General features: G+C 37.1%; 1 long non-coding RNA gene across 1 annotated transcript; it reads left to right on the forward strand.

The window, feature by feature from the left end:
• Positions 1–411: 411 nt before the first annotated feature.
• On the forward strand, positions 412–14587 carry LOC120317729. The gene is made up of 4 exons (XR_005559303.1): positions 412–1951; positions 8403–8500; positions 8667–8845; positions 14251–14587. It is a non-coding gene; the product is annotated as an uncharacterized LOC120317729 (long non-coding RNA).
• Positions 14588–15134: the final 547 nt, after the last annotated feature.

Here is a 15134-nt window from a genome sequence, read left to right on the forward strand (position 1 = left end):
AACGGAAATGTTAATTTCAACTGTGGTCATAAGTCAAGGATTACCTGTAATGTTTAAAAGCTGCTGTCCGGCCACCTTTGGGTTCCTCTGTAAGAAGCCAAGATGCAATTGTGGCCTTCGCTTAGCACAGTGGTTCTCAACCTTTTTAATGCCACGACCCCCAACCGGTCGTAAGTCGAGGACTACTCAACTGGTCGTAAGTCGAGGACTACTCAACCGGTCGTAAGTCGAGGACTACTCAACTGGTGCAGCACCGTTTGCAGAATGGGACTTTTGGCAGGCTCAGCAGGGCAGAGACAGCCTGGACAATTCCTATTGGCTTTTGAAAGCCAATAAAATTAGACTCTATTCAAGAGAGTCTATTCTATTGGCTTTCAAAAGCCAATAGAATAAAAGGGAGTAGCACAGTTAAGGAAAAGGGGGGAAAAAATGGCGGACTGCGTTGTTTGGCGACCCCCGTGAAATGGTCGTTCGACCCCAAATGGGGTCCCGATCCACAGGTTGAGAACCACTGGCTTAGCAAGTCCCAGGTTGTTCCCCTGAGATGGATCCCCTCACCTGGGGATGATGGTTTGAGGGTTAGCACTTCCACCCATCAGGTGAGGGAAAGCTGGGAAAAATCATTAGGGCTTGCTTCTGCCTTGGAGTGAGGTTGAGGGTAGAAGGAAGCAGCATGTGCAACACACTCTAACAGCAAAATTCTTGATGCCTCTGACACAAGGAGAGATAATCTCTGATTTGACCCACCCTGCTGGTGCAGTTTTATTTCTCAGTCAAATCAAGGGAAACCATTAATCAGTCTTTCCCATCTAGTGCCCTATAGGTGTTGAAGGCTCCCCCTCTGTGCCCCAGTGAAGACATTTAGAGGATATGGGGAGATTGCAAGAAGGAACCAAACAAACAGAAATTATGATCATATGTTTGGGGGCTCTGTTCAACACAGGGATTATGTAGTAATTGTGGAGTTTCAAGTTAAACTGTTACAAGTACTGAAAGGTATTCAGTCTAATCTGGAAGCAGACTGGACCTCTAAAGCAACCAGCAGCATTTGACTAATCTGCACCATCCAGATTTAAAGAGGACATGCCCTGCAGAAATGGCCCTGCATTGTTCAGATATTCATCTGTTGATTTCTATAGCACCCTCCATCAGGAAGAATTTCACAAAAACCTAGTAGAATCTGAACATGAAATCTGATACTTTGTAAAAACAAATGTTATAAATTGATGTTTCTTTGCTAGATAGAACTCTCCCAATAGCATCTCCTTTAAAGGATGCTTAACTTTTTTTCAGCTGAACGGTATACCCAGAGCTGGACTCCAAAAGGTGGGTGGAAGAAGTGGACAAGGGCATAAGAGGAAAGGGACGTGATTCGGTTCAATTGAAAATGAGATGAGGTGCATTTCATACGGTTCTAGTACAATTTGATGCAGAGAGTTAGAAAACTAAATTGGAGATTTTGGAGAGCTGGCTCAAAGAAGTTTCTCCTTATTGTCCATAAAACCCCATAAAGCTACTTATAGAGAAGGAGACTAGTAGTTAATCTAGCTCTGTATTGTTGACATTGATTGGTAGCTTCTCTTTAAAGTTGTATATGATCTTTCCAAATTTTACTTGCAGTTACCAAGGACTTATCCTAGAATCTTCTGTGTGCATATCATGCTGTATCTTTGAACTGTAACACTTTTCTAGAGGTTTTTTAAGGCTTCCCAGGGACAGACAAATTTGACTTGTGTATGTATCCTTTTGGTACTGTCCATGGAGTTTTCATGGCAAAGATACGGGAGTGGGTTGCCATTTCCTTCTCCAGTGGATCACATTTTGTTAGAACTCTCTGATGCTGGACTTAAATGGACTCAAGAAGATGATAGAGGACAGGAAGGCCTGGAGGAACGTTGTCCATGGGGTTGCGATGGATCGGACACGACTTCCCAACTAACAATGACAAAATGTATGCTTAGTAAATTGCTTTAATTGTTTTGCTCTTCTTTTTGAGAATTCCAAGTCAAAAATTTAGTATGAACTGTCGGAGTATTAATTGTCCAAATATCGCTGTCCTGAGTTTTTAAAAGTATAATTTTGCAATAGGAAGATGGATGCTTTCTTGTCTCTTGTGCATATCCTGGTTCAATACATCATATGAACACTAAACATCATAAAAATGCAGGACCTGCCCTTTCATAGAAGGCTTTTAATCATATTGCTACTGCTGAATATTTATCCACAAACTGAATCCATACAAGATATTGTGTACATAAATACACAACTGTACCCAAAGATGAATGATACACATACTTCCAAATGTTTACCTCCATTATTGTAATATCCAATTGGATGTTTGGCCACATTTTTCTTTTTTAAAAAAAAAATCTAATGTCATTTTAACATTACTATATTTTTAAATATCCTTAAGTTAACTTACTATGACAATCCATTACAATTAACTTGCAGTCTATTTCTTACTTTTGATACCCTTTGCCTTTTTCACATACAATCTATACTTATATATATTGCTAAGAATATGTATTGAGTAAGGATTTCATCTTAACTGGAATTGCAGTTTTGAATATTATCCAACAGTAATTTTTCCAGTACACTGAGTAATGTAAAACCTAATATATCCTGCTCATTTTTCATCTAGCAAGCTTTAATTTTTGAACATCTCCTTTTGTACCTTCCCTTTGTTATTCTTGCCTAATGCCAACTATACTTGTAAAACTGTTCAAGAAATAAACCATCATTAAGCCAAGTGGATTCCCAAATGAACATGTCCAAATAGTGAGAACAACTCTGAATTCCTTTTCATCTTCCTGTGTTAGAGATGATGTGACTAGCAATCAAGAAAAAATATTATATGACTAGCAAGTAAAGAATAAGCCTTCCTAGCACCTGTTTGGGATATTTGTCCTTGCTTCGTACTAAATCTTATGTACAATATTTTATGACTTTCTTACACCAGTTCTTTCAAATTGTTTAAGCTTTGGGCTCAGCAATCTATCCTTTTGGACAGCTCCATTGTTATATCCTCCATCATGATAACAAGGCAGAAATCAGGGAAAAGTAAAATTCTCACTTCCCTTTGCAAATCTGCAAAATCTCCCACCATACAAAGTTCATGTCTGAGATTAGGAAAATACTGAATCTTGAAGGTTGATCAATTCAACCCAGACCTCCAATCTACCTGTTCTCTGAGTTCCAAAATCTGGAGTGATGGTTGTAGTAAATAATGCAGAACTTCCTGTGGGACGTGGGAGGAGAATCTGAAGTCAGATCTTCTCCTACAAAAAAACTGCCTACCTGCTGCCTCATTCTTTCTCAGTTCACTTTCAGAATGAAATTTTGGATGTTCTCCTATATTTTGCACCTTTGGGGTGTGTCTCAAGAGCCACAGAAGTACAATTATTACACCCCTTAGATTCACTTAAAGCTCTTGCTGTTTTAGGGTTCTGTTGATTTAATATTGGTCTTGTCAACTTTCTATTGCTTTGATTATGAGCTATACATGTTTTGGAGATTTGGATACCAAAGATAAAATGGGGTATATTTTAAGTGAACAAACTTTGCTTGTAACTAGGTAACCGAAAGCAGACTAATAAGATTGCTTTCAGACAGGTGATTCCTAAAGCTAATAAATAATTGTTCTTTGATAAGCTATATGCAGAACTGCAATTAATTTTCATACCTTTGAAAACAGTATTTTCTTCTCAATCAGGCTATAACTCCCACATGAGCACTGTTAAAGGGAATTTGAGAAATTCCAAAGAAAAAAATTCCCTGGCTCTGAGTTCAAGCTCATCTTGATCACAGGGACAAAGACAGCCGAAGCAGGCATCTTTGCTTGCCCAAAAATAACAGTAAAAAGGCTACTGTTTCCTCACATATCCTTTATCTTTGAAATCCGTACCACTTGTGCAATTTTAAGATTAAGATATTACCTATAAGACTGAACTGTATTTTAAAGAAAAAGTTTGTTCGAATGGTTGATTAAGCAAATGAACATCATTCATTCTAACCAGGAGCCTGAAGTAAATCGTCTATTTGTATACAGAAGTAAAACATGCATCATTTGTTTTCATGATCCAAGATGCAAAGAAAAAGCATGCAGTAAACAAAAAGATCACAGATCCTTTCACTCAGTGTGTTAAGGAATGAGAGCCTTCTTTCAGATAGTCCTAAATTGCCACTTTTCAAAATTCCCATCTAGCATAGCTGAGGATACTAAACTATAGAAGGTTATGATCAAGTTATGTGATTGCCAAATAAGTCTCACAGACCTCAATGAGACTTCCTCTGGGGTAAATTAGTGTAGGACTGTGACTCAATTAGCCTTCACACCTCTTCATTTTGTATTCTTCATTCCAATTAAACACAAGTATACACATAGAGAAAGTTATGGAAATAAGTTTGCAAAATAGGACTTTGCAGTTTTCATTGTTTGGAAACTTATTATAAAGTTTTAAGAATCAAAAATCACTGAATAATTTCGTATTCTATCACAGCCTTAATACTGTAATAACAACAAAGATATTTGCAATGAATGCCACACAATGTTTAATTTCCTGTGGGCAGAATTTCTTAGCAGAGAGGGGAAGCTATTTCTGCGCTTTCCTAGAACCTTTATTAAATTGCTATATCTCAATATTGATCCATTTGTATTACAGCATTGATTTTATAGTGTTTGTGACAGATAATTTCACGTGATTATAGTCAAACTCTCAGTCAAAGGCATTACACAGATTTGCCAAGTCTCATTACAACTATTCCTCTCTGTCCTTTTCCCTTGGACAGTGTGATCTGTGACCTTGTTTGAGTGCAGTAACTAAGCAAGGTTGAATCCTTAATACTAGAACAATACATTATCAAGGAATCTCAGAATTCTGCATACATCCTGCAAGAAAATAGAGACAAATGTGTTCTACACTATTGCCAATAAAACAACAAGGATGCTCTCTGGTAGTCACCAGGATCAAGTTTGACTTACCTTTTAATATTTTTCAGTTTTGGTCTTTACTGCTGTGATTATGCAGAAATAATTAATGAAGGCATCTCTCATCCTCATCTAATCCTAATCAGAGAATTGCAGTAGATCTCACCTCTCTCTTTTGTCTCTGAATTAGCAACTAGGAAGAGTAAGTTATCTTCTCTCATGAGGACATCTCTAATTTAAATCCTCTTCTAAACTTACAAGAATGATTTCTCTTCATCTGATTAGGATTATAGAAGATTGAGAGGGACAGATTGCTAAATGAGAGAGAGAGAACTTGTGAGTTGAGTGTGGTGCTCTTCTCCCTTGCATTTGAATTCTTGGGCAAGTTATTCATTGGTCAACTGTTTTGTGAAAATGGCTCTTGTACCTTGCTTTATTTATTATATCAGCTATATTGTCAATAAGCTTCCATTCAGTTTCCTTCTTGTCATTAATGACAAATATTATGGTAATATATAAATGTTAAATAATACTAAATGATAAAGGGAAGACTTTATAACATTTAATATAATACTGTTTTGTGGATTTGTGTGGTGTGTTTGCATAGGCATGCAGTGTTTTGTCCAAAATACTTCATGCATTTATAGCTGACATGAATAATTAATAATTTACTTTATGTGTTCAATTTCCCATCTCTCTTTATATTACAACAACAAGGCTAATAAAGCAAGAGAATTCTTAAGCTAAAACCAAGAGAAAGAATAAAAACAAGAAAATGTGCTCTCCCATTAAAAAAAGCAAGCAAGAAAAAGACATCTGAATGATTTGGCAAGCATTGAAGTGTATTAATTGATCAAGTAAAATGTACTTCAAGATAAAGGGCCTGATTCTTGTAACTGCTGAAAAAACCTATAGTGAATATGTGGTGGAAAGCATAGACCAAATCATAGATGTATGGATGTGTGTGTGTGTGTGTGTGTGTGTGTGTATTCTTTCTTTATTCATTCATTCATTCATTCATTTATTATGCTGCCCACTATACAGATTAAGATTTTAAAAACTATACTGAAATCAGAACTAAGAGGGGGAGCAGGGGGTGAGGAAGAGATCTTCTTACCCTGTCAAGCACTTCCAGTGGTGAGTGCTCCTCTCAGGGCCCCAGGCAAGGCAGCAAAGCCAAGTTTTAATACCTTTCTGGAAGGCCAAAAGGGAGGGAGCACTTCCAATGGTAGAGTGTTCCACAGGGATTGGAGCTCAGCAGAAAAAGGCTCGTCTCTTGGAACCTCCCTGCTGGAATTCCTTGGTGGGCCTCTTACTGGTGCAAGCGGGAAGGGCTAGTCCCACTGAGGAGAGATGTCTCCTCAGATAGCCTGGATCCATGTCATATAAGGATTTAAGGTAACAACCAACATCTTGAATTGGAGCGGGAAGCAAACTAGTAACCAACCACTACACAGCCGTGGGGGCTCCCAGGACTTGTGCACCACTGCATTATGTACCAGCTATACTACTTGTGGCTTCCAACTATTCTTCAAGGTTAGTCCCATGCAGACAGTGTTGCAGTAATCCAACCAAAAGATGACTGATATGTTGAAGGTTAAGATATTGAAGAATACAATACAGTATGGCAGGCAGGGTGTAATACAGATATAAGGGAAAGATCTTTAGTGCATCAATCCTGGTTTCAAAGTAATAGGCAACTTTAACTGAATGCCAGAAACAAACTGGGAACAAGTGTGGATTGAACCACCTTAGCAGCTCATAGTTCTGACTGACCTATCTCAGACACCAGCATTTTTCACTAGTTGATATTTTCTGATGTTTTTTAAGGGCAGGCACTTATATTGTACATTAGAAATTAGAAGGATGGAGCTAGTCAAGCACAGGTCACTCGAATGATCTGGCTTGCATCTCCTTGGGAAAGGTACTAATACTCTTCAACAAACCAAGTATTTAGTAAAGGTCATTGCTAAGACCTTGCCATCACTGTAAAATGCCATTGATTCTAGAGATAAACTGGATTTCCATCTTTATAAACAGTGAAGTTTCATCAACAGTAAGTTGTACTTTGAACACTGCATGAACAGATCTTCCAAGAAATAATATTTCCATCTTGTTTACACAAAGTTCCAGTTGTTCCATGTAATCATTTACCATGATCAGCTACTAATCCAGATTTTCAATGCTTTCTTAGAATCTCATAAAAATGAGTAATCTGTTGGGCATCATCAGTGAAGTAACACATTAGCCTTACTTAATTTTCAAATATATGCTACAAACAAGAGAGAAAATGTAACTATGTAGCATTCCATAAGCAAGTAGCTATGGAAGAAGAAAGTAATCCATCAGAACTGGTTTTGGTCTCCATTGCATTCTCAAAAGTACACATTCAAATATTGAATGCATTATCTACTTCTGGGATTCCCATTTGCATCTGTTTGATGTAAAAACTGATAGGAGGACTCCATTACTTTAGGTCAGATCTAGAAAGAATCTTATATTCTTATCTTTATACATCTGGAACACAATTCAAGATACTAAGTTCAATTATCTAGAATAACACTGACATGCAAAGAAAACAAAGAGATAAAAAAAAATTTGTGCACCTACATCTATTATTGGTTAGGCAGAAAATGGGAACATTTTCAATCCCTAAATTGAGTCGAAGGTAGTTGCTTTCTGGATCACTTTTCCCTTCTTGACATTTTTGAACAAACGCAACATACCCTAAGATGTCATATAGCAAACCAAAATAGGCAAGATATTCATTTTGTCTTGCTTCTACTTTTCCTAAGCATTTTAGCTTTTCTAGCAAGAGTATTTGCAGCTTTCATTATGACTGATACACATCCATTTCTGATTGAAACTTGGGTTCATAGTTAAATCTATTGGCACATAATGACCATGTCGAAGTATCATCCTATAAGATCCCTGTTCCAAGCCATCAGCAAAGAAATCAGCACTCAAAGGGTTTAAACAAATGCTTCATGCTATTAACATTCATTCTGTTCTCGTTGTATAACAGCTGTTCTTCTATTCATTTTGATTGGATCAAATCTTAGCTGTTGGCATTTCAATCATGGAATGCCACCACAATATTTTCCACAACTAATTTAGCTCAGATGTATTGAACCATATACAGTAAATTCCTTTATAAAAGCACAGCAAAATTTTACTGCCTTTGGGACCATTTGAGATAGGTTATGTTAAATGTGCAAATCTGCAATTCTATGATTTTTTTTTAATCCATTGAAAATTGATCCTAGTGGGAAATCTTTTGAGAGCTAAAGAAAAATCTGACCAAGTTATTTATCTGCTCTCAACAGCTTCAGCCTGTCCAATAGGATAGAGGGAGTGAAAGTTTTGCAACATCTGAAGGGAGATAGATTTCCCTGCTGTAATGCATCTCTGTTTCTGTAAAAGTATAGATATTTTTAGTGCTTCATTAAATCACGTTGACATATCTTTTTTCTAGTGATATTTGAGAAGGATCAGCATCCTCAGTATGGAAAAGCTTGTGTGAAGAATGGGATGAGCAACTCCTTCCATATCTTAACAGAGAAGCTACTACCGGTAAATGGCAAGCAGTTGTATTCTGTGCTTATTCTTAGTTTGTGCTTATAACGTGCTTTCTAATTGCAAAACTAGTATTGTTAATCAAATATCTGCTTTTTTTCAAAAGTGCAGAATTCACCCTTTGCTTGTTTGTTTGTTTGTTTGTTTGTTTTTATGAACCAAGTGCAATCATTGGTTGCAACAGGAATTGACCCACCGGCTTGTCGCCCAAGCCTGATCTTATGGACTGACAGTGACTGGCTCAAAACACTCTCTATGGATTTAGGACTTTTCCTTTCTGTTGGTACTGTATTTACAATCCATTGGTATATTTTGGAAAGACTTTGGCAACAACAGTCAAAGGTTGGTGTGGACTTTGAAAAACTATAAGTTGTGTACCCTAGTTGAACTGAGATAATTTTTCCCCTAGGGTCTTCTGGAGTTATCCAATTATTGTAATGTCAAAGTAATGTTTTATCTCAGTTCAGTGATGGCTGGGTGACAGTATAAAAATGCTATAAGTGAGCATTTGAAAAATGCTCTTACTCTTTCATGCAGGAAGAGTATTAAAAATGTGATTGCTGTCCCTGCAGTTTCATGGTATCATCATTTTCCATCTCAACTTCCTGCACAGATAGGTTCTTTATGAAACTGTTTGTTAAGATGAATGGTGAATTTTTGAACACCATGCTCAAGCGACAATTAATCTGTCCACTATCCTACTTAAAACTGTAGGCTTCTTTTCCACAGGCTTAAGTATTCAAATGTGAGTCTGTCACAGTCAAGTCAAAAGTGAGAAAAGTCTGGGCCAATGTGACCATATCATTAATCAGTGTAAATCAATCTTTTCTAGGTTAATAATGTGTTTTCCAAGGACTTTCATGAATTGCTTTTGCTAAACTACTCCTTCATGGTTCAGACTGCATCTGTGCTACACAGCCCAAGTGTACCTCTTTCTTACTCCTGGAAATATGACAGTGTTTATACTGGATTTCCCAGTATAGTCAGCTAATTACACTAAGTCATCCTTCCCTAAATGGATGCATTTCTCCATAAGTCTTGAATTGCTCCACACTTGCAGACATCAGTCCAGGAAAGGCCTGATCTTCCTAAACAGTTAGAATGCAGTATTGCAGGCTAACTCTACCCACAATTTGGAGTTCGACCCTGACGGGTTCAAGGTTGACTCAACCTTCCATCCTTCCAAGGTCAATAAAATGAGGACCGATTGTTGGGGGCAATATGCTGACTCTGTAAATCTCTTAGAGAAGGCTGTAAAGCACTATGAAGCAGTATATACATCTAGGTGCTATTGCTATTGCTAGCTATCTTCATTTCTATTCCAGGTAACTGAATCACTTAGACATAGTCATAAAGGATGAAAGTTGGTTTCTAGTTGGTAAAGGTGATATGACCTATTGACAATCCCTTGAACATAATGTTTGTTTACTAAAAATGCTAAACGTTATGTGATGATAAATGCTCCTATGCTTACAAAAGTGAGTAGAAATAATTTTTGAAGTGTACCATGAAAAGACATGCATCACATAGTTGCACAAAGTCAAGGCTGATTTTGTCACCCTGTTGAACATATAATCTCTCTGTAAAATGTGTAATCTATCCTGAGTTAATAGAATAGAATAGAGCTGGAAGGGACCTTGGAGGTCTTCTAGTCCAGCCCCCCTCTCAAGCAGAAGAACCTATGCCATCTCAGACAACTCCAGTGATGGAGCACCCACGATTTCTGAAGGCAAGCTATTCCACTGGTTAATTGTCCTCACTGTTAGGACGTTTCTCCTTAATTCCAGGTTGCTTCTCTCTTTGAACAGTTTCCAACCATTGTTTTTTGTCCTGTCCTCTTTTTTTAATCTTTTTGTATTTTTGTTTCCAGGCAGAGATTTGCACTGACAAATGACATAATGTCTGATGCTCACTTCATTCATTCATTCATTCATTCATTCATTCATTCATCCATCCATTCATTTATTCATTCATGTATAGGTTGCTCACCTTACTATGGAAGTAGTACTTACTTATTTAAAGATCATGGGAGCCCTTTCTGGTTGAAACCTGGAATAGCTGAATCAGTCAAAGGATACCAAAAGTAAGCAATGGCTGAAGCATATAACAATATTACCATCAGACTATCTTTTTGAAACTTGTTCCCATGGATGAAAAAAGAATCTTAGGTTTCTTATAGAGCTTGTAAGCATAATTGAGCCTGGCAATTACAATCATACATTCTGACAGTTGTAAAGCAGATCACCACATGACTAGACCTGTTAATGACTTTTTGAAGCAGCCATTAAATGAACACCATGATAATTAAGCAACCACTGTGGTCATTAATATCACTGTAGACATTTTTGCTGGAAACTGGAAGTATGTACAGAAATATATCCACCCACTTTTATTGCAGAAGGATAAAACTGATTTGCCGCTGCCTTCTTACAAGATATATTTCAACTTCCTAGTGTAACGTAAAGACCTGAGATTTTCAGATAAGTCATCTAGCCTAAACTTGCATAGCTTCTGAGCCAAAGTCAACCAGGTGCTGCCATCTATGTGAGTCTCACTGCTAAGAAACATACTAGCTTGTACATAATTTGTCATCTTTCTATGACATTCAAACTATTTGCTTGAGGCCAATAATGCCTTTTTCACTTATGTAGCAACTGTGCCCCCATTACATTTCCATTGCTCTCAGTCTGAATACATACTTGGCAGCAAATACAAACAAGTTGAATACAAACACCATACAAAAGGAATACAAATTCAGTTCCTGTGAAGTAGCCACTCTTGATCCTCAGCTTTTTTGGTTCCTTTCTCTTTGCAGAGGGTACAATCTTATAATATAGAGTTAAATCATGCCTGCAGCACACTGGAAAGACAGTGGCAAAATCAATTTATTTTTCACAACACAGCATAGCTATTTGAGAGAGGAGATTGGCTAGAGGAGTGAAAGATGTTCTTGTTAATAAGCTGAATGTTCATGATTACTACCCTGCTGAGCTGTGAGTCATGATGCCTAACAATAATCTTTTACTGCCACCTATTGAGAGCAATGTAATTCTAAATATGCTATTACAGAAACATACATGCAAACATGCCAATCATGCCATTATTTGGGAGACAAACAGAAAAGAAATAAAGTAAATGAAAAATTAATGACATGAAATAATAAAGAGAAATGTTAAGCAAAGTAGTTCATACAAACACCACTTGCTTTACTTCTCTTTATCTTGCAAACTATCCTTGCATTATATCCGTACACTGCTTCGTATGTTGCCTTTTGTTCTTTAAACTTTTCACCAGCTCATCAACTGTATTCAATCAAACATTCTTTTTCTTCTTAAGCCATTCACTCTTCCTTCAGAAATTGATTTTGCAATTCATTTGTCATCTATTGTCTCTATATGGCCAAACTTCATTTTTAAAAAATATTTATAGATTCAGTCTGCATTAATTATGGACTAAATATCTTCTGGTTTTATAATGCACTCTTAATTACGCCAATCATATAGTACTCTGTTTTTATGTTTCCCACATAACCATTTCCCATTTCTATATAATAGATAGGACAGAAGGTTGGTTTTACATACACAGTAATTTTCATGTTCTCCAAAAAAAAGTTTATTTTATTGATTACATGATTAAAATGCTGGCTTAGAAACCAGGGACCTGTGAGTTCTAGGCCTTCCCTCGGCATGAAAGCCATCTGGCTAGATCTGATCCAGGCATACTCTCTCAGCCCACTCCACCTCACCAGGTTGATGTTGTGGGGAAAATAGGCAGGAGTATTGGGTATGCTCGCTGCCTTCCATTGACCAAATATAGAGGGATAGAAAACTGTTGAAAGAAAAATCAGGTACGGTTCCAATAAAATGGAGGCTGCTTAGGAAAGAAGGTCTGTTTATTGAGGAGCAGAACCAGCAACAGCATACAGCTCTGGGACAGCTGACAAAATGGAGTTGAGAGCGGGTGGGTTTTTATACCTTCTTTGGGCTTTGTATTTGAGATGCCTATTGTGAAATGTACTTTGACTTGTGCTTGAGTGTGCCCTTTTGGTATTCTAATTATTGTTGCCTGACTCCCATTTTGGCTGGGAGGTCATGTCCTGTCCTTGGAGCTGGGTGGGGAATGTAGATTTTTCGAGTCGTTGTTTTTCTAATCCCATCAGCTCAAACCTTCTGTGGAGGCTGTGGCTGAAGGCGTTTTGCTTATGAATAGGTGGCCTAGTCTTTCTGAATATCCATTCAAAATCTCCTAACAACTGGCTTTTTTGTTTGAGGCTTTTTCCTATAGCAGGAAGACTGGGACTGTTTTCTGCCTTTGTTAAGATTTTTTCTCCATTTCTCCTTTAGGAGAAATAGTCTATCCTGCCTCTTTTTAATATTAAGAATAAATAATATTTTAATCTGGGGAGGGGGCTTTCCTACAAAACAAATCTAACTATATTAATAACTTCAACCAAAGCCTGGTTCCACCCCAAGCAAATTTCCTCTTAAATGCATGACAGAAGCTTTATTTATTTATTTATTTTACTTATTTATGAGACTTATATACCGCTTTAAGTACAAGCACTCTCTAAGCGGTGTACACCAGTAAGCAATGTATATATATATTTACATTGCCCCCAACAATCTGGGTCCTCATTTTACCTACCCCGGAAGGATGGAAGGCTGAGTCAACCTTGAGCCGGTGAGATTTGAACCGCTGACCTGCTGAACAGGTAGTAACTATCTTGCAAGCCAAAATGCTGTACCTGTACCTGCTGTAGGAGTGATACACAATGCATCATACACTATTAGAATACCAAAAAGAAACTGAGAAAATAAATTGCTACATGTCCTTATTTGAAGATGATTCTTCTTCCTGTACTATATAGTGAGTGCCTCAGCCCTTATAAAATGACACCAGTTAGTATGCAAGGCACTGACCCTAGAAAAACTAGTTTGCAGTTGAAAAATTATTATTGTATGGAAGTCCTATTAATTATAAAATCCATATTCATAGAATGTAATCTATACAATATTTATAATGTGTCTTGGGAAAGAGTGAATGTGATCACTGGATATTGAGGAGAGGGAACTAACCTTTGACTCTTTCATTTCTGATTTTTAAAATCATCCCAAAGAATAGTTTCCATAAATTCATACAGAAATACAGATACATATCCGTCAATCTCTAAGATAATTCTTACTTTGGAAAGTATTCAGCTGGAGCTGCCAGGCTGCTTAATAACTCTGTCTTTATCTATGCCAGGATAACATTTCCTGCCCCTACTGTCAATCTTTATTCGGTCTCCATTGCTGAATGAAGTCTGATTTGCAGCATATGAAAAGTAGAGTTGGCTCCTTTGGCTTTTTGTTCTTCCTTTCTTGCACCAACTAATGGAATAAAAAAACAACATCTACCAATCAAGGCCCTGGAGCAAGAATAAGGCTGGAACTGCCTGCAGGACTCATCCTCTTTAGCTTCTTCATGTGTTCCTCATAATCCCAATATATCATACTCCAATGTTGCATAAGGCTTGGAATTCTTTTCTTTTTAAAAGGTTTGGGGTCACCAAGAGAGTCCGAATTTCACTTTATTTTCCATTTCTCTCTCATCCTTTTGTTAAATAAGAAAGAAATGGACAAGTTCAAGTGCTTTCATGCTGTATTTGAAAGGTTATATTGTATGTATTATAGTGTTGCAGTGTCTGTTGTACCATTTGAAACATTTCTTTTTGTTTTTCCCTTCTTACTATGTTCATCCCTTTACAGAAGCAGTGATAGATGAAGTTGAATGTAGACCAGAAGACAGAAGACATCCTGCACAGTCTCTCTGATCCCCACCTGCATGGAGCATCTAAAGATTGTTTCTAAAGCTTTACAATAAAAATAGCATTGGCCTACATGGCATTGCTTGCCTAATTTGGTGTATCTTGAAGGGCTGGCATCAATCCTGCCAAGTAGGCTGGCATCAATCAAATAAACTCCTCTCCTCCTTCCTTTTATCTTCTATGAACTAAGAAGTGGCTTATCTGAGCATTTACTCAAATTACATCTTTTATCTGACTGTTGCCTTGGTAGCAGTTCTTCCTCCTATCCCTCAAGGTCATTCCCTCTTCCCTCTACGAAGGTCTATAGCAATATTATATCGATCCATTTCATTAAACTCAGTATTTCTAACACAGCAATATTGTATGTTTATATGAACAGTTTTTTCATGAAGTCACTTCCATTTTTCAATATTTCTGTTTTAACATGTCAGTAAATTTCCATATATAAGACAGCAAAATAATGTACTAGTCAAATATTTCTGCCATTTTGAAAGACTGCTTAGACTAGGCTAGATGCCATCAGCCTGAACATTTAAAAATAATTCAGCTGAAACACAGAGGAATATAAATAGTATAATTTTGCAAACAGTGTCTGAGACATGTACAGTTCTGTGACATCAAATTGACACTGCAGGAATATGAAGGTTTGAGCTGAAATGTTTTGAGACAAGAAAATAATCCCACTGCCAAAATCAAAATTAAAGCTTTTAAGTACTACTTTAGAGGAAAGGCAATTGAGCTGTGAGTAGAAAGAAGTGAACTATGAGGCATTTAAAATCTGAATAAACAGAGATTTCAGTTATGTTCTACTTTGGGGTATTCTAC

Source organism: Crotalus tigris, unplaced genomic scaffold (assembly GCF_016545835.1).
Source record: "Crotalus tigris isolate CLP2741 ecotype Arizona unplaced genomic scaffold, ASM1654583v1 scf7180000019794.865796, whole genome shotgun sequence".
In the NCBI taxonomy this organism is placed as follows: domain Eukaryota; kingdom Metazoa; phylum Chordata; class Lepidosauria; order Squamata; family Viperidae; genus Crotalus; species Crotalus tigris.